Consider the following 21,027-nt stretch of genomic DNA (forward strand, 5'->3'; position numbering starts at 1 on the left):
GTTTTCCACGTCCCACTAGATGAATACAGGGCTGGTCCCCACGTCCTGCCTAAGTTTCACGACTCGCAGACATTTGGAGAAACACGTTCGCACTATTTCATGATTTCCACTAGACGCAGACAGCTGGGGTACATTAACTCCGTCCTCGGGGGTACGGAATTGTTACCACGCCGACCCTGCGAAATCTGCGGGACAAAGGCGTCAGGATAAGAAGAAGAAGATATTGCTGAAAACACCTTTTAATTTATGAAACAGCCGTATTAAGGAATGTGCATAACGTACAAATGCAGAAATACAGTTGTTTCGCCTGTCTAGAACGCATTTTGGTAAACGTTTCTATGGCAACGCATCTTCATAGCTCTACAGACGGCTATAATTTTCGCCTGTAGCCGTTTGCGCTTCACTGTTGAAAGGTGTGAGAAGCGCTGCCAAGGTGTCAGTGATTTCCCTATGTTGGATAGATAGTGGTTGTCATCCTGACAGAGATTGCTGCCTGACAGTAAGGGACATGTGTGCTAAGTTTGGTTGAAAACAGTCCATTGGTTTAGGAGGAGATGTGGAACATACATACATAAGCACGTCCATTTTTATAATATATATGGATTTTGTAGCTTCTTGTGTCATTGTTAAGAAATGCGAATGAACGTTAAGAAAGAAAATTTCATTCGTTCCGATATAATAATGACAATACTGTAAATATGAAGCTGTGATTTACCAAATTCATCGTTTATTAATAATGTTATCAATACAAATTAGGAGCTGTAAGCGTAATGAAAAAACAAACTTCAAACTAAACGCTATACTTGTACATAAAAAATTAGGAAGTTCTCCGTATAATGGGTCACGGAAGAAGCATGTGGAAAACACTGGTAAGAAGATAGGATAGGACGATAAACTAGTGTTTAGACAACGGGGAATAATTCCATAGTACTAAAGGAACCGTAGAGAGAAAAACGACACGGTAACACATGACTGAAATACAACCAAAAACTAATGGAAGATAATGGGTTTAAGTGCTGTTCTGAGGTTAAGAATTTGCCATAGGAGGAGAAGTGTTGGAGGGACATATCAAACCAGTCAAAAGACCACGCTTCGCATATTGTTCGGGAAATTTTGAGCTAAGTCTTGCATCTGAAAGCTTTATTTGCCACAGGTAAGTACTCTACAAGAACTGTTATAAATATTACAGAAAAAATTTCTGAGTTTTTACTGAATTCAGAAATTAAAATAAAATATTCTGTTCTGGATTACGTTTTGCAGTAAACTTCATTGCTCCTTTATATAAATAACATGGCGTTAATTATTGAATCACATTAGTACATACGTTGTACGATGTTTTGTTTCGCTGCAGGAGTACTGGACTTGGCGCGATACTAAGTATTCACTAAAACTACGGTCCGCCCGAGAAGGCCATGAAGGCCCAACGGTACCGACCAGCCACCGTGTCATCCTCAACCCACGGGCGTCACTGGATGCGGATAAGGAGGGGCATGTCGTCAGCACATCGCTTTCCTGGCCATTTTGTGTGTGTACGAGACCAGAGCCGCTATTTCTCTATCAAGTAGCTCCTCAGTTTGTCACACAAGGACTGAGTTCATCACGCTAGCCAACAGCGCTCTGCAGACTCGATGGTCAGCCATCCAAGTGCTAGAACAGCCCGACAGCGCCTACTTTGTTGATCTGAAGGGAACCGGTGTTACCACTGCGGCAAGGCCGTTGGCAGTAAGTACTCACTGGGGTCTAATAATTTATGTTTACTTCAAATAAAATAAAATAAATGCGGAAAAACCATGGAATGCTCGATGTAGAGGTTATCTGCACCAAAGTAGAAGAACAGACAGGTTTCATCGATGTCAGTGTGTCTTATTGCTACGTTTTAGTGTCATTCAACACACAAATAGAGGGCACTGTGATCTAGGGCAGGTAAGAATTGTGTTAAGAAGGAAAACTGCGTAAATTTCTGTAAGGCGACAAAAATGACTAGTATGTTACGAAAGATGTAACAATTAAATGTCCTTTTATAAGAAGGAATAGTTTGGAAGTAACAGACAATTCACTCAAAAATCAGAAAATCTTAAAAACAAATGATGCATTATTGTAAGAGCTTTTTAAGTTCTTTTTAACAAATTTTAAACCTTTACGCTGCTGTGGAAATGACGTTGGATACCTTAGGCGAGACTGAGGGGAAGAAATCGACCTTTCGTTGTTAATAGTTTCATCTGAAATAATTTGTGGAAGTTACAGAAAATATAATTCAGGATAACACTGAAGGCACCTTTTTTAAAATAACATTGAAATTTCTAAGAGTGCTGAGACAGACAAGTCGAAAAATTTCGCTGTTCAAGCTCTTGCAATGGTGGGTTCATATTTCCTATTTTCTAAACCTACAGTCTTCGTGCGAGCATGACGATTATAAGAGCTCCGCTGCGGCCTTTATTGAAGTATGGCAGGAAGTGCTAGAGGTCATGTAGGGAAACAAAGAGAGAGAAAGGATAAACTGGAACAGCGCCAGGAGCAGTTCGAAGCCGCTGGTTCTCGCAGTACTGACTCACTGGCCCCATGCCATCTGATACACTACGTATCCTTCGTATGAGTAATTGCTGAAAAGCGTCAAGGGGTGTCATTCGGAACGATGTTGTCATCTGGGTGGCAACGATCCGTAGACGACACGCTCATCATCGACATTTTTTTGCACTGACATCATTTCAGTATATTTACGATATTAAATGTTTACTGTCGGAAAAAACTAGGCATAAGTATCTATTATGTGAGGTATAGAGTACTTGGCGGAAATTAAGGGCTTGCTCGCACAATGAAAGCAGACACAACGTGTTTATGGAACAGTCCAGGGTGTACTGACAGTTCACGGTATATCATGGACATTGTGAACCGTCAGTACACTCTGGACTGTTCGACCAACTAACATGGCGGCAAAAATTGAACCATAGAAATCTTTTTATCTAGGCGGATAATAAGGACGGCGGCAGCGGAAGTGTCTGTAAACCCATACACTAAGTTTAAGATTTTACAGATATAATGAAAGCCTTGAAAGAAACGGGTTCCACCCGACCAAGTCAATCCACTGCTCTAAACTAAGATTTATTGACACTGGAGGAGAAATGCACAACAAGGCAATAGTGTTTTCTGTTACTGATATCAGTGAAATTTTCCGTTTGGATATGATTTTCTTCCGACTCTTTGTTAGACAATAGTCTAGAGTAGAAGGTGAGTCTCCAAGACATACGTAGACACGAGAAGCCTAGCACAAGAAGCAGAACAAATTCTCACTACATACCGCTCCGATTAAGTTAGTAGAACCATAGATTTCAGCTACTAGACTAAAATTGCTCACCAGTGTCGGACGAGGTTCTACATAAATTACAACAATGAACTAGCAGCAGTTTGTCGCACGTCACTGCAGCAAGGCAGGGCGATTGGAAAAATGTGCAGACAATGACGCTTTTGGAGAATGGAAATTTCCTCTATATAAAAAAATCAACATGGATTTCGCAAACAGAGATCTTTCGAAACTTAGTTCGCTCTGTCCGTCCATGAGATCCAGAGCACGGAAGGCACAGGTGCTGAGGCTGTTGCCACGTTTTTTAGCTTCCATAAGGTACTGAATATATTTCCGCACTGTCGTTAAGTGAGCAAAATACGAAAATTAACGTACCAGTTTTGTAACTGGGTCCGGGATTCCTTATATACAGAACTCAACATGTCATTCTTAACGGAACAAAATCGACAGATGTAAAGGTAATTTAGAGAGTAAACCAGGACAGTCTTAGAGGGCCGCTGCTATTTACAATTTATATTAATGATCTAGTGGATAATGTGGGAGGCTTCACAAGGCTGTTCTGTTGTCTATAGGAAGGTCGTAACTCCAGAAGGCTGCAACGAAAAACAAGAATATCAGCAGAAGATCTAAGATTGGTGCAGGAACTGGCAGTTGACAATGACCGTTCATAAATGAAACACCAGGCGAAGGGATCCGCTGTGTTCGATTTCACTGTTGGCGTCAGATCACTGGGAACTGCCATAAAATACCTGGGTGTAACCATTTGGAGCGGACCGGCCACATAAAACATACAGCAGAAAAACATGAGGCAGACAGATCCATTGGGAAACTAGTGAAGAAATTTAATTCATTCACGAAAGAAATGTATTACAAACCAATTTTTGATCAGTTTTTGTGTGTAGAGAAGATCAAACAATTAAACACTGGCCGACGCACTTTCGTTTGAGAAAACTCCTCGCACTGTTTGACTACATCTCTTCAAGGTGTGTGTTTGCTATGGTCATCAGACCTAAAACTAATTTGATGCAGGTGTCCAATGCTAAACGGATGATTCCTTAATGTCTCAGACTGTGTCCTATCAACAAATCCCTTCTTGTAGTCAAGTTGTGCCATAAATTTCTTTCCTCCCCAATTCGATTCAGTGCTTCCCCATTAGCTACTATATTCCCTTTTTGTCTGAATTGCTTAGCGTCGCTCCAGGCCCCAGTGTCCAAAATCCCTACCTTCTCTTGTTTCCGGTCTTGAGGAACAACAGGCTGGTACTCCACCGCAGATATTCAGACATCTCACTGAAAGAGTTTCTAGCTTCTTGAAGGCGAAGCGAAGACACAACCCATATCATTGTTTACTAGCAGGTGTCTGCATACTTTTTAAATGAAAATTCCGCCATTTGACTGTATAAATCGTTTATTGTACTGTACAATCAAGATTTCAGCCTTAGGCCATTTTCATGTACCATAATGTTGAACATGATAAGTCTATTATGGACGAAGCCATCGTTGGCATACATTAAACGTGGTTATATAATGTGTCACAGCCTAAAAAAGAGAACGTATTTACGGGTAAGGTCTTATGGAACCAAACTTCAGAGGTTATCGGTCCCTAAGCTTACACACTACATAATCTAACTTAAACTAATCTACGCTAAGGACGACACACACATCCATGCCTGAGGGAGGACTCGAACCTCCGACGGGAGAAGCCGCGCGGACCGTGACAAGACGCCCCAGACCGCTCGGCTACACCATGCAGCTAACGTATTTATAAAGTATCTGGCAGGAAAAAAAAAAAAAAAAAAAAAAAAAAAAAAAAAAAAAAAAAAAATACATGTGTGTCATACGGTGAATAACTGTGCCATAAAATGGTGACAAAAAAAGCCGTTACACATGCAGCCACACTGTCTGGATACTTTTGATCAAGGGTTGCTTGTAGATGCAGCGCGGGCTGGAGCTTGCCTGTACCTAGTCACGTGATCCAGACAGTTCTCTCTACGCCGAGCTCTACCTTTCGCGTCGCCGAGCAATAAGATCAGGAAAATGCAGATTTAGAGCGCTAAACATTTTAGAGTGGCCGAATGTTGTGGTAGCTCTGAGTGAGCCCAGCAGGTGGCGGCCGCGGTGGGTGCGTGTCTTAGGCTCCGGCAGAGGTGTCGCCGGGCGGCCCGGTGCGGTGTATGTGGGGCAAGGTTGGCGGTGGCGGTATATATAGTATACACAGTGGCAGCGCACCTGTCCGCCGCGGAGGCTGTTGGCAGTAATGAGCGCCGGACACGGCGGTTCCGCTATTCGCGTCTCGGGTCCGCAGGCTGCGCCAACTCGCCTCGCGGACGCTTTTGTTTGCCTGCCACGGAGCACGCGCGGGAAAGTGCTCTCGCACTAGCTGTGCGAAGTGTATCTGCGACCACGACTGTTCATCAGAACATGGGCTTTGTCGGCCCGTTTATGTATACACAGGGCCGTACCGAAGGGCTAGGGAGATAGGATCCGCAAGGAGCCAAGACACAGAGACGGCAAATAATACACTACTGGCCATTAAAATTGCTACACCAAGAAGAAATGCAGATGATAAACTCGTATGCATTGGACAAATACATTATACTAGAACTGACATGTGATTACATTTTCATGCAGTTTGGGTTCATAGATCCTGAGAAATCAGTACCCGGAACAACCACCTCTGGCCGTAATAACGGCCTTGGTATGCCTGGGCATTGAGTCAAATAGAGCTTGGATGGCGTGTACAGGTACAGCTGCCCATGCAGCTTCAACACGATACCACAGTTCATCAAGAGTAGTGACTGGCGTATTGTGACGAGCCAGTTGCTCGGCCACCATTGACCAAACGTTTTCAATTGGTGAGAGATCTGGAGAATATGCTGGCCAGGGCAGCAATCGAATATTTTCTGTATCCAGAAACGCCCGTACAGGACCTGCAACATTCGGTCGTGCATTATCCTCCTGAAATGTAGGATTTCGCAGCAATCGAATGAAGGGTAGAGCCACGGGTCGTAACACATCTCAAATGTAACATTCACTTTTAAAGTGCCGTAAATGCGAAAAAGAGGTGACCGAGACGTGTAACCAATGGCACCCCATACCATCACGCCGGGTGATACACCAGTATGGCAATGACGAATACAGGCTTCGAATGTGCGTTTACCGCGATGTCGCCAAACAGAACCTGGATTCATCCGATAAAATGATGTTTTGCCATTCGTGCACCCAGGTTCGTCGATGAGTACACCATCGCAGGCGCTCCTGTCTGTGATGCAGCGTCAAGGGTAACCGCAGCCTTGGTCTCCGAGCTGAATGTCCATGCTGCTGCAAACGTCGTCGAACTGTCCGTCAGATAGTTGTCGTCTTGCAAACGTCCCCATATCTTGACTCAGGGATCGAGACGTGACTCCACGATTCGTTACAGCCGTGCCTGTCATCTCGACTGCTAGTGATACGAGGCCGTTGGGATCCACCACGGCGTTCCGTGTTACCCTAATGAACCCACGGATTCCATATTCTGCTAACAGTCATTGGATCTCGACCAACGCGAGCAAAATGTCGCGATACGATAAACCGCAATCGCGATAGGCTACTATCCGATCTTTATCAAAGTCTGAAACGTGATCGTACGTATTTCTCCTCCTTACACGAGGCATCACAACAACGTTTCACCAGGCAACGCCGGTCAACTACTGTTTGTGTATGAGAAATCGGTTGGAAACTTTCCTCATGATAGCACTTTATAGGTGTCACCATCGGCGCCAACCATAAAAGGATTTAAAAACTGATCGGGAGGAGCACAGTACGCAATAATTAACTCCGTTCGTATTACCCGCAGACGGCGTGGGAGGGGTGATGGGAGCTCCTTTGTGTAGAACCATCACGCAGTAGAGATAGTGCAGTTCGACCTCTGAAGGCTACGCACAAACGCGTAACTGTTGCCAGTCTGCCAACGAGCATATTAACAGCTTACGTCAATACAAGTTGTAATTCGACAAACATAGGGGGTGAGAATCGATGCAGGGTGTTTATAAATCAGCTATACGAAAGAAACCTTTAATTGTGAAAAGAGTAAATAAGTTCCAGAAATGTTGGATACAGCACTGAATGCAATATACCTTCAAGCTCTATTCCCAACTAACACTGTTAGATCCCGACATTCCCGATAGTTGACATGCGCGAGTGAGTTGTTCGAACAGTCTTGATCGCGTCGTGTAATGATACAAAGGGTGCACGGTGTTTATAGTTTCACGAATCCAAATCTGCTGTTACAGTTCAGAGACAATTCAGGACTAAATATCGCAAGCCACCACGTCAAAGACGAACTGTCAGTAATAGGTACATTCGTCTCAAATGGTTCAAATGGCTCTGAGCACTATGAGACTTAACATCTGTGGTCATCAGTCCCTTAGAACTTAGAACTACTTAAACCTAACTAACCTAAGGACATCACACACATCCATGCCCGAGGAAGGATTCGAACCTGCGACCGTAGCAGTCGCGCGGTTCCGGAGTGAGCGCCTTAACCGCGAGACCACCGCGGCCGGCACATTCGTCTCACCGTGGCTGTGTATAACATGGGACGCAGGGCCAGGGCCGGCTAGCAGTTGCTGACGCTGCAATTGACCAAGTTCGGCAGTCTTATATTCATAGCATGGGTAAATCGACGAGACGTAGCAGTCTGGACCTGAGTTTACCGACAGTTCCATTATGGAAGGTGTTACGGAAAAGCGTGTCATTCAAACCATACAAACTAGAACTGTTGCAAGCTTTACAAGAAAATGGCAAAGAAAAACAAGCTGAGTCGTGCGTAGAAATGTTTAAAAATTGCAAACTGGAGCTGATTGTGTCCAGTGACAAAGCTACCTTCCATACCTGCGGTAAAGTGAGCCGGCATAACGTTCGGGCTGACCGGGGTGGCCGAGCGGTTCTAGGCGCTACAGTCCCTAACCCCGCGACCGCTACGATCACAGGTTCGAATCCTGTCTCGGGCATGGGTGTGTGTGGTGTCCTTAGGTTAGTTAGGTTTAAGTACTTCTAAGTTCTAGGGGAGTGATTACCTCAGCAGTTAAGTCCCATAGCGCTCAGAGCCATTAGAGCCATAACGTTCGGATACGGGGTGAGCAGAAACCACGTCACGTAATCGAACTTGTATGAGATTCGCCTAAGGCAAATGTTTTTTCCGCTGTAAGCTGTAATAAGACTTACGGTCTTTTTTTGTTGAGCCAAATGTAACTGGAATTTCGTACCTGGAGATGCCTGAATATTATTTAATGCCTCAGTTATATCACGATATACGCAGAGAATTTATTTTTCAAAAACGTGGCACGCCACCACACTATCACCGTAAAGCTGTCGCGTAGGGATGTCCCTTCTTGGACTGGACGCGGTGGAATAATATCCCGGCCACCGTGAGCACCATAACCCCGATGGATTTCTGTGCTTCCGGTAAACTTCGACGAGCTGCGACAATGGATAACAGAAACAATTACCACCATACATCAAGACTTGTTTCATAGGACTTGATAGGAAACGGCTTACAGGTGGGACACTGGTAAAGTTACAAAAGGTAGCCACATTGAGCATTTGCAAATAAAACGTAAAGATAAATTGCATTCAGTGGTGTAGCAATCATTTCTGTTATTTACTTTTTTCACAATTAAAGGTTATTTTTGTGTAACTACTTTATAAACAATCTGTAATTACTCACTAGAGAACGGAAAAAGAAACTTCCGTTTAAACACGGGTAAAAAATGTAGCGAAGGGGACAACGCCGCTTACTACAGTACTAACAATATAAAGTAAAGAATATGTATTACGTGGAAATAATGTACGAAGGTAATCCCAAAAGTAAGGTCTCCTATTTTGTTATAAGTACATAGACCTGTTTGTTTCTACAGTGGTTTTCATCAGCTTACAGCTTGAACATTTAGCTATTTTTCGGCATAATCACAATTTCTGTCGATGCATTTTTGTAGACGCTGTGGCAGTTTTTGTATGCCCATGTCATACCAGCTCGCCACCACGCGGTTCAGAAAGTTATGAACCTCTTCTTTCACCTCGTCGTCGGAGCTGAATCGCTTTCCAGCCAAATGTTCTTCTAACCTAGGGAACAAGTGATAGTCACTGGGCGCTAAGTCAGGACTATAGGATGGGTGGGTGATTATGTTCCACTGAAACTGTTGCAAAAGAGCAACGGTTTGCCGAGCGAGCGATGTGTGGGCGAGTGTTGTCATGGAGAATGTGTACGCCCTTGCTCAACATTCCTCTTCTCCGGTTCTGAATTGCCCGTTTGAGTTTTTTCAGAGCCTCACAGTACCTGTCAGCGTTAGTTTTGGTCCCAGCGATACAGCTCCGACGACGAAGTGAAAGAAGAGGTTCATAACTTTCTGAACCGCATGGCGGTGAGCTGGTATGACATGGGCATACAAAAATTGCCACAGCGTCTACAAAAATGCACCGATAGAAATAATGATTATGTCGAAAAATAGCAAACTGTTCAAGCTGTAAGCTGATGTGAACCATTGTAGAAATAAACAGGTCAATGTACTTATAAAAAATAGGGTACCCTACTTTTGGGATTACCCTCGTATCAGCCCTCTGACAAACTGTTGGCAATATTACCACAAATAATTTGTTTTTCTCCTCCTTCTGTGTCTTTCAGAATACTGAAGTCTTGAGAAGTACTAGTAGGCACAAAACTTCCTGACAAGTAAAACTGTGTGCTGGACTGGGAGTCGAACCTGAGGCTTTTGGGATTCACAGGCAACTGCTGTACTGGCATTTTTTTCTTTTGCTTCTGTTTCTTTGAGATCTTTTATTCTGCAGTTATCTGCGTATGTTACAAGACATCTCTCAAATTCCAAAATCTGAGAAACTCTACTCACTTTTTATCACAGATGGTGGCCAGTCCCCTGACCGAACACGCTGAGCTACCGTGCCGGCAACTGACTGAGCTACCCAACCACGACTCACGACCCGCCCTGACAGCTTCGCTTCCGCCAGTACATCTACCGACCTTCCAAACTTTACAGATGTTCTCCTGCATGTCTTGCGGGACTAGTACCACTGCAAGAGAGGATATTGCGGAGACGTGACTTCTTCAGAGCGTGACAGCCATGTTTAGCCCTTATTTCTTTATTCTACATATTGTGTGACTGGGATAGCTAGTCGTTGCTGCAACATTATCACGCAATTTTTAAGGAGATGTTTACTTACTCTTCCGCTTCTTCCAACAAAAATTTAATGGCACTGAATGTAATCTCAAGTACCTGATTATGAAACATTTTCCTCGCTCGTTGGTGTATAGTTCGCTAAGTTTACGGTGCCGTGCTGTGTAGTAGTGAGATAACAACGAAAATGCTGGAAGTATGCTGGTTGAGAGATGAGAGCGAGCCATCTGAGGCTGCCGTCGACTCAGAGCAGCGGGATAGAATCACCCAGCGCTCGGGATGAGAGTACGTTTCCGCGCTGGTTCCACGTTATTTTGCGCGAGCTGAACGTGTGTTTCCTATCCCTCATGTTCCCATCTTCTACCTACGAAATAAGCCTTTCCCTCGGACCGCTGCAGTTAAATGCGCAGAGTTGTCACAGACTTATTTCTACAGCGAATTTTCGTTGAAATGGCAACTTAATTAGATGGTTCGGGAACTCAAGAGTGTTCTTTCGAGGAACACTGTTGAGCAAATTTAGAGAACAGGCGTTTGAGACTGACTGCAGAACGCTACTACTGCAGCCAACATACATTTAGCCTAAGGTTCACAAAGGTAAGATACGAGAAACTAGGGCTCATACGGAGGCGCGTAGACAGTCGTTTTTCCCTCACTCTAGCTGCGAATTGAACAAGAAAGGACACGAGTAGTAGAGGTACAGAGTACCCTCCGCCACGCAACGTACTATTGCTTGCGGAGTATCATCGCAGGTGTTAAGGAAACGATTACTACCGAACACATGCCTATCACTAAAGTAGTTTATGTGGCAACACTGCTTTTAGTTCACACAGCTCTCTTATGTTCAACTATGGACCTCTTGGGTGCTGCTTCGCTACGGTATCGTGCGACATCAGAAGTCGGCCATCCGGTGAACGCTATTTCGCTATTTGACCGAAAGCGACCAATTCCTGTTGAATGAAGTGTGTTTTTTCTAAACAAAATCAAATTCAATAATTTCATCTCGTGGCCAAAAATGCCATGCTATCGCTAATATTTCGGGAGTTTTTGTCTGCAGATAGCTGTATTCTGTTCATCTAATTGATACGCCGTGTAAACAAGCGTATGCTCTGCTACTGGTAACTGGTTGCATTGCTAGAGCATATGGTTAGTAACATCACTGGAAACAAGCCTTTCTCACGTGTTAGGTACTTTGTTGTTAATCCAGCGCGAATGAAACTCTTACTTATGCCAAAAGCGTCGAAATTCTGAAGTTATTTTCGCTAAAAATGATAAACGGTTGTAATATGGTTTTCCTGTGCCGAATTTCATTGGACAGTCGGTTTCGCTGTGCTCCGGTTTCATGAGGACAGCTTACAAAATTATAAAACTTGAGATACGTGTCTAGAAAGAGTTAATGTAGGTTAGTTATACCGGGTTGGCTAGGGAGACAATGGCGCTGCTTTGGCAGGTCTGCCAAACGGTAGAAGATCACTCCAAACTGTGTGAACCTAAGGCCAAGTTCACCGAGTGGACAAGCTCGTTCTATCTTGTCACTCCATCAGTTATTGAGGACATTGTCCATTCTTTGCTTGTTATGGAGTGGAAACCCGGTCCTAATCAAATTTTTCGCCTAGCCATTTTAGACGATCAGGGGCGTTCAAAAAAAGAGTGTTACTACGTAATTGAGTAATCACGTTTTACATGTAGATAACAAGTACGCAACCTTTTTGGTACCAAATAACTGATATTTTAGTTTCGATACTATATACCTGTAAGTTAAGTCATCGATAAATTAGGATTATAGCCGAGATACTGATGTAGATGTCAACAATCTTCAGTGATATGGTTGAGACACTCGATACAGACTTACGTTATCCCTTTGTTTCTGCAAGAAAAGTATACTGTATCCTTTGAGGAAATTTGAAGAGGAAATATTATGCAATTATTGCTGCTCTGTGTCCTGTTGAGTCAGGCAACAGGCTATTATTGCGTACATAAAACTGATAATACGATCATCTGTTCTGTTTTCATAACTTTTCACACTATTTTAAAATATGTATATCAGTGTGTGTGTGTGTGTGTGTGTGTGTGTGTAATACTTTTGTTCAATATTCCCTGTTCACACTATCTCGATAAATAGCACACTTTGTTGGTGAAAGAAAGGGAAAACCTCAGCCCAAACCTAAAATCGCATCCACGTAATCGGAGTAGGTCACCCACCCACTGTCCCGACTGTCTACGTAATAACTCTCCAAATACGTATAAGGATGATCAGAATTACTTGTTCTGAGACTTTTAAGGACCTTATTACGTTGACGACGTTACACAAACTAGTAAAATGTATTTATTGAATTATGTGTGTAATCCATGTGGTCCGAAGTGGGGTTACTCTCTAATTCTCCGAATATTATTTTGAAGCTTATCGAACTTGTTGGGCGCAAGGTCTGGTCTCCTTTTTCGTTGATGGGTGGCATGTTACAAGTTGAAGTTATCGTCAGAATGCCGTGAACAAGGTCTGACTTTCACACGGAGGCTCACAATGAGTCTACAATCGGGATAATATTCTTTCTTAATGAAAAACAGTTCTTAACAACTTGGAAACTTTGCAAGTGCGAGTGTCTGGGTATTCGAGTTGGCGACACACCGTACTAGTCGATAATAATTATGACGATCAAGAATGGAGGAAGGGAAAAGTGCTACTTGCTGAATATCATCATTAGAGGAGAGACAATGGCAGAAGAATTGAGAAAGTATTATTTCCAGGATGTGAAGTATAAAAATTTACTGATGGCACGTACGCGATGTGTTCAAATGGTAAGGGGAATTTTGTAGATTTGCGTCTTGGTTCAAATGGCTCTGAGCACTATGCGACTTAACTTCTGAGGTCATCAGTCGCCTAGAACTTAGAACTACTTAAACCTAACTAACCTAAGGAAATCACACACATCCATGCCCGAGGCAGGATTCGAACCTGCGACCGTAGCGGTCGCGCGGTTCCAGACTGAAGCGCCTAGAACTGCTCGGCCACACCGGCCGGCCAGGATTGCCAAGACCGGATAAAGCTCGACAAGCGTTGAGTTTATGTTCATCGATTTCTTCCATCGTAATGGTGTATTGCGCCAGTTACTCTCTCCACACGGTAGAATGAACAATAAGGAGTACAATTTACATATTGAACGTCGTTAGCGTCAAGATGTTCGAAAAAAACGCCCGGACAAGGGATATGGTCACGAGCCCGCGGGAGGTGCTGCGGGCGATGTTGTGCTGTCTTGCGTCGATCATCTGCTGGTATAGCCCATTAACGCCAAATTTCGATGCACTGCCCTAATGGATGCGTTCGTCGTACGTCCTACATTGATTTCTGCAATTAGTTCACGCTTATATGTGAACACAGACAACTCTACGCAAATGCCGCTGCTCTCGGTCGTTAAGTAACGTCTGTCGGCCACTTCGTCGTCCATAGTGAGAGGTAATGCCTGAAATGTGGTATTTTCAGCACTCTTTTGACACTGCGGATATCGGAACGTTGATTTCCCTAACGATTTTCGAAAGAGAATGTCCCATGCGTCGAGTTCCGACTACCATTCCGCGTTCAAAGTCTGTGAATTGCCGCTGTGCGGCCATAATCACGTGGGACACCTTTTCACATGAATCGCCGGAGTACAAATGACAGCTCCAGCAACGCACTACCCTTTTATACGTTTTGTGCGCGATACTACCGACATCTGTACGTGTGCATATCGCTATCCCATGACGTTTGTCACCCAAATGTAGTAATACTGTCACACTTACGCTTGCCGTCCGGGAGCAAGTAATATACTCGCATTCCTTGCAATATTTTGTGTCCTCCCGTACCATTGTTCAACAGGCCGCGTCTGAAGTGGTTCGTCACCGGGAAGCATAGATTGCTGACGAGTAGCGTCGCTTTGTGTTCATCGATGGCTTTCGCTTCTATACTACCTCGGATGAATACTGCCTGCGAGTACGCCGGCGACTTAGAGGGAGGACTCGATGTTCCAACGTTTTGAAGAGGCACAGCAGTGTTACTCTTGGCGTCATGGTATGGAGAGATAGCTGGTATGACCTCAGGCACTGCATGCTAGCGATTGAGGGAAATGTGACAGAAACATCAGTACGTCCTTACGTGTTATCTCTCACGCGGCAGTGTCGTGGTGCCTTTTTTCTTCAGGACAGTGCTTATCCACGTGTGGTGGGTGTCTCTCTGAACAGTCTGTTTTATGCTGAGATACTGCTATGTAGAGCGAGATCCCCTGATCTGTCCCCAACAGAACATATGTTGGTCCAGCTCTGACGTCAATAAGTGCCAGAATCGAGGATATAAAGGATAAAAACAACAATTGTGAGCCATCTTAGCCTCAGGAGACGATAAAATGGCCTTATGATACCATTCCTAACCGAATCGTGGTGTGCATCCTCGAAAGGGGGTGTGCAACGCTATACCGATGAGCGGGCACATAGTGCCACGTTCTTTGTGAATCTGACTGGGATGTGTAATTAACCGTGAAGAATTATTTTAGTTTCTTCCTCCCCTTCTGGGTGCTTAATTTTTTTCGCAGGTTGTGCACATAGCTAAAATATCCTAAACATACTTTGGAAGACGTAGTAAGCCAGTAGATATAAAACGTTTGAAGAAGGCGGGAAGACCCGGAGGATGGCATTAAAACAGTATAAGACTAATGTTTGAAAGACAATTTATAGTGCTTGATCTTTCAGTGAGCTATTGAGCTATTACAGCAGTCTTACTGAGTAAATGGTGTAGTAAATTGAGTATGAAAGTTTTTCCTGTTATTAGTGAGGTCGGAGTGAACTACAAATATTTTTATTCGTCTACTTTTTAATCACTTGCACCGCTGTACTTTGTTTCATGAGATTAAACAGATTCCTACATCTTTCCGCTACTGAAATATCAGGATGACTTGAAGATTAAGTGTCGATTTCTTTAATGCTAGAATCCCAGCCTAGTTGTTCTGTACCGGATTCTAAATGTATACGTCCGAAACCTTTCCTGATAGCGCTCTGTACTTTCCTGACCAACCCTTTCCTCACGTAGTTACGCCGTTATCATATTATTTGTGTATTTTACGCATAGTTTCTCTCAATCACAGTGCGTAAACTAACTGAAATAGTGTACCATATTCTGGTAATTAAATACTACGTTGAATATCCGTCAACATAGTTCATTGTAGGATACAGGCTATTTAAGCGTGCAGAAATAGAAAACGTGAAAAGCGGCAATTATTGTGTAAGATACAGCTATAAAATCACCACGTTGTTGCGTCACAAGGCACATTCCTTGACAGGTGCTGTAATACTTTTCTCTATACAGTCTTCTTTCAGCTATTTGATACCGAACTCGATCCCTCCGCATACAGCGCCAATCTTTTCATCTCAACATATTTACTACAATTAACTTTTTCGATAATTAATTTTGCGTATTCAGATCTTCTGCCCCACAGCTTCTCCATTTCTCGGCGGCTTCCAGCGTCATGTTAACTTTGTCTTGGCAGATTTTCGAGCAATGTATGTTCTTTGTTACAAAAATTTTTCAAGGACTTCTTTCCTCACTCATATATTCATGTATTTCTTCGGATCTCACTTTATCTGACTTCTAAACTACTTCACTTCCGTAGACGTAAACTTCGAACGCTACCAGTTCAGTCACCTTCATGTGTTACTTTTACAAAATGTTGAGCCCCTAAATAGGAGGATGAGTAATGCAGATAGCTGGTTAGGTTTATGTTCCATGGATAATGTTCCATGGATCATTTGCATGATCAATCGTAGTAATGTGGAGCAAGTCATTGTACATTCACGTTGAAACTTAATATGTAAATATGGCTAATTGCTGGACATTTATAAGTTTTTAATTATTATTTTTAAATATATAGATGTAATTGCTATCCAATACCTTTTTGACATTACAGCAATGGAATAGGAGGCGTTGTCGTAGCGAAACTTTTCAGTTTATTTTCGTATTTTACATCTCTGTCCGTCAGGCATTTTATATCACTGGGAAGTGGACAAAAACTTTAGTTGCAGCATTGTACATCCCTTTGGATGCTAAAGGCAACCTTAATGATGAGTAATGAATGTCCTTTTCCCTTCTGGTACAGTAAAACTCATTGATTCTGAGTTTACATTACAAATTTCTACCACTATTTCAGCCGCAGTCGTACCGAATGTGAGTGCAGATACGTCTAGGGGCCGTGGTCGTAACTCGTGATGGTTCCGCGTAACACTGAGTTCCCAGTCAAAGATCATGCGCAGCGCTGTAATTCAGTTGTATCCTGTCACGTAACCAACAGATGGAGTAACAGTACACGTGCAGTGAGGTTAGCAGTCTACGCACGTCGCCAATATCGAAACGGGATTTCAAGTAACCTTAGAATGACGCTTTTTGTTTGCGTTACGTGCTATAAGCAATTATTTAATGTAACAAACATCTGCACTGTTTTAAACACTTTTTATTGTTAATAGCAAAGATGAATGTTTTTGCTATGGATGCAAATCCAAACATCTCCAAGAGGAGACTTTTGGTAGGTAACAGCACCGTAGTCTCATTACAGTTGTGATAGTAATACGAGTCGCTTTATCTGTTGAAAAATATCGAGAGACAGTGTAGTGTGTGGTACAGAGTTGCCAACATCGGGCTAATTTACGTCAATATATGGACGTTTGACACGAGTACCAGACATATACCCTAATGTGGGACTGTGGTACCAGTCAACCTGTTGAATGAGTACACATTCGAGCAATGTTCATCTACAGGTAAGATTTGTATTTTCAAGTCCGAGTCACTTCTTCCGTATTACACAGATTTTCAAACCATTGAGGTTACTTTACATTAGTTACAATAGGAATCTCTCCTACTAGCACGTATAATGTGTGAATAATATTTTAGTTTCCCGTTTTTCGTGCGACATGTATTGTGCAGGCTAGTGGACACTGGTACATAAAATTCGATAGCTATAGAGTGTCTCTCCTAAGAGTCATCCGGCGGTTTTTTTTTTTTTTTTTTTTTTTTTTTTTTTTTTTTTTTTTTTGCTGTTTCGGGAGATGTCTCCCACTTCGTTTTTGCATAGTGTAGCTGGAGTCAGCCCACACAGTTACCGTCAGCACGCGTGTCAGGCGTCGTCCATTGACAAAACAAAGCCTCAGTTTGTTTCTGGTTACAAACAAAATTATTTTAAAATCAGAATTTGACGTGCCCATTCAATAGAGCGCTTCGAAATTAATCTAGTCCTATAATTTTTATATGTATTAAGAAGAATAAACAGCCACCCAGTAGCGACTCAGTAGTAGCGCTGCATGCTTGACGGTAGCGATCAGCGCTTGTCACTGCTGGAGTACTGGGTGCTCATAATTTACTGTCACTGTTAATAAATATTGATAAAACGAATATCGGACTGATATGGGACCGCTCTATCGAATGACACGTAAAATTCCGCTTTAATAATAATTTTGTTTGTAACGGGAAAGAAACCGAAGCTTTTCGTTGTTACTGGGCGTCGCATGAAAGACATGATGAGAAATATTTGTTTGCGCTGACATCATGTAAACAGTGTAAAAAAATGGAAATGCTTGCTGAAACACCAGAGAAAATACGCCGACCGACTCTTTAGGAGAGAGACCAAGTATATGGTCCAATGTAAAATATAAGACGGTTGGAGGGGAAATTAAAATGTAGTGTACTTCTTAATTCCGCGCATTATCAGTGCTTCTCATCTTATCCTCCTACCCCTATCCTCACCCCGCTTACATCCCCCCCCCCCCCCCTACTCACGATCGACGATGCGTGGGTCTGCATGTGGGTTTGATAAAATGCTAGAATCCATTGAATGTTGTCACAAGTGTTCTGTTGTGTTGATCCCTTTATTTTACAGTTATGATTGCACTTTTTAAATAAATGAATTTTATCCATAGTGGATGCTGTAGAACTCCGTGACTGTTCCTTTATAGCGTGTAGAAAAAATATCCACCAGCAATCACAATAAAAGGTTATTTATTTGTCACAAGACCGGTTTCGGGCTTGCGCCCATCCTCAGGTGTTTATACATTCACGTACATGTTTATACTGCTGGAGATCACTGTATAATTATAGTTACGCTGTGGTGATACTTTTGCCACTTAAGTTCTTTGACCACAACACTCATGTTTGTTTGTAAACATAGTGTATTTTACGAGAGCACATCATAATCGTGAAATATGCAGCTAAACTTGGTAAAACTTAAATATGGACGTGAAAATGATAATAGTGTGTAACTACGTGGCAAAAGTGTCACCACAGCGTAACTATAATAATTGTGCTTCATCTTTATGAAAGTACATGTATATTTTCGTCAAATGCTGCCTTGCCACTTACAACTGTCCCAGTCGTATCTGTCTAGTCACCAGCAAGCAATTTTTTTTGTATTTGCACAGTGATTTCCAGCAGCATAAACATGTACATGAATGTATAAACAGCTGACGATGGGCGCAAGCCCCAAACCGGTCGTGTGACAAATAAATAACCTTTTATTGTGACTGGTAGCGGACATTTTTCTACACTTCTTAAATAATTTTGACTTTTCACAACTGGTGATTAATAAGGTGCAATTTTAAGGATTTTAAAATTTAATATTTGGCAGTCTATTTTATCTGCGTATTCAGAAAAAATTAAATTAATTTTTTACCTATTTAAATCTATGTTATCCACCCAAATGGTCATTTATTAACGGTTTATTTGACTTTTAGATGGGAAAGCAATCGCTAAATTTTTACGAACCTATTTACCAAGTATGGTTATTTGCAACTCAGTTACAGTAAGTCTCTTTTGTAGAGAAAGGAAACCACGGTACTGCCGTAGCACACGGCCAAGCCGCGCCCCCGAAACGGCACGCAGCGGCCCCTCGGCGCGCAGGTAGAGTGCTCGGCGGGCGCGCGCGCGCTGTTTGCGACAAGTGGACGAGCGCGGGGTGGCGCCGGCTGGCTGTGTTTGCACCGCAGGCGTCGATTGATTTTTGATAAACGGCCGGCGCCGAAATACCGCTGTTTACCGCCGCCCAGCCTCTGCAAATAAGGCGCTCGCGGCACCGAGCCGAGCCGCGCCGCGCCGCGCCGCACCGCTTATTGAAACAAACACCGCCGTGCCGTGCAATTTAATCCGCCACCGCTGCTCCGACAATCTATTGAAAAGACCCTTCTTTAAAACACCACTACACTCCGCCCGTTACTCCCACCCACCCCTCACACCAATTGTACCCAGTTTCATTAACGTGCTGCGCTTGTTTATTCGGAACAAACGAAAGAAAGCACGAATGTGTCATGCTTTACGTACGAGACGATATTTCAATCACAACATACATCCTGTAAGTGGCGTCTCTCTCTCTCTCTCTCTCTCTCTCTCTCTCTCTCTCTCTCTCACACACACACACACACACACACACACACACACATACAGCCCGCATCTCGTGGTCGTGCGGTAGCGTTCTCGCTTCCCACGCCCGGGTTCCCGGGTTCGATTCCCGGCGGGGTCAGGGATTTTCTCTGCCTCGTGATGGCTGGGTGTTGTGTGATGTCCTTAAGTTAGTTAGGTTTAAGTAGTTCTAAGTTCTAGGGGACTGATGACCATAGATGTTAAGTCCCATAGTGCTCAGAGCCACACACATACACACAGGCCACATACCATCGTCATCTACATTTACGTACATACTCTGCAAACCACCATGCACAGCATGGCAGACGGTACCTTGTACTAATGCTACGGTATAGTCCGATTAGAATTACGTGATAGTTGTCGTTCGTCATTTATCACTATAGTGTTGTCACATCTGCTGTCTACTACTGCTCGGTCGTGGTGGGACGGCGGGTCACTTCACAAATGCTTTTAGTGTGAAAGGCGGAGAGGAATGTTAGAAGCGGCCGTCAGGAGCTATGACGAAATGCGAGATTTCTGTTGACAACTGATTTCAAGTGAGCGCTCACTGAACTGCAGCAGACGTATTTTGTAGCCCTAAATTTAAACTGGTTTCCTAGCTTAATCACAACCTCGTGATTTACAATGTGTCCGAGAAAACGGCTGTCAGCGATCTGCGGCAGAACTTAAATCACGACTGCTTCGTTCATGGCGGTTAAAGCTAATCTCTACGAACAAACTCAATGCATAAAATATTCAGTTTCGACTGTAAATGCAAATTGTAATTTCTGGCTATCATTGGCTACCTTCAACAATACTCATACTGGCTACACGAGCTGCCGCGTTGCCAACCGATGAGCAGCCCTGGTTGCACTTTATTGCAGATTATAGGCGACACAGGCAGATTCCGAACGAAAACAGAATCGTAGGAAGAAAAATGAGATCAAATAGAAAGGTCAGTACTATGAAGAAAATGAATCGACAAGCCATTAGAAATAAAAAAGAAATACATTAAAACCAATTAATGAAATAAAAATAATAATTAGTTTTTGGTTAGACATAGAAATAAAATTTTGGTGCATTTGACGATATTCGAACCTACGACCTTCTGCATGTCAGATTTATAAACCAACAACTCCGTTACACCAGTACACAACCTAACGCTGT

The 21,027-nt window shown here is 43.1% G+C and overlaps 1 protein-coding gene across 1 annotated transcript in view; it reads right to left on the minus strand.

Annotated features, from left to right (window-relative positions):
* Positions 1-21,027, minus strand: part of LOC124795814 (potassium voltage-gated channel protein Shaker) — a gene marked incomplete at its 5' end in the record, with an annotated part of 1,054,256 nt that overhangs the window by 759,020 nt on the left and 274,209 nt on the right. The window lies entirely within an intron of this gene.

This window comes from Schistocerca piceifrons, chromosome 4 (genome assembly GCF_021461385.2).
Source record: "Schistocerca piceifrons isolate TAMUIC-IGC-003096 chromosome 4, iqSchPice1.1, whole genome shotgun sequence".
Classification (NCBI taxonomy): domain Eukaryota; kingdom Metazoa; phylum Arthropoda; class Insecta; order Orthoptera; family Acrididae; genus Schistocerca; species Schistocerca piceifrons.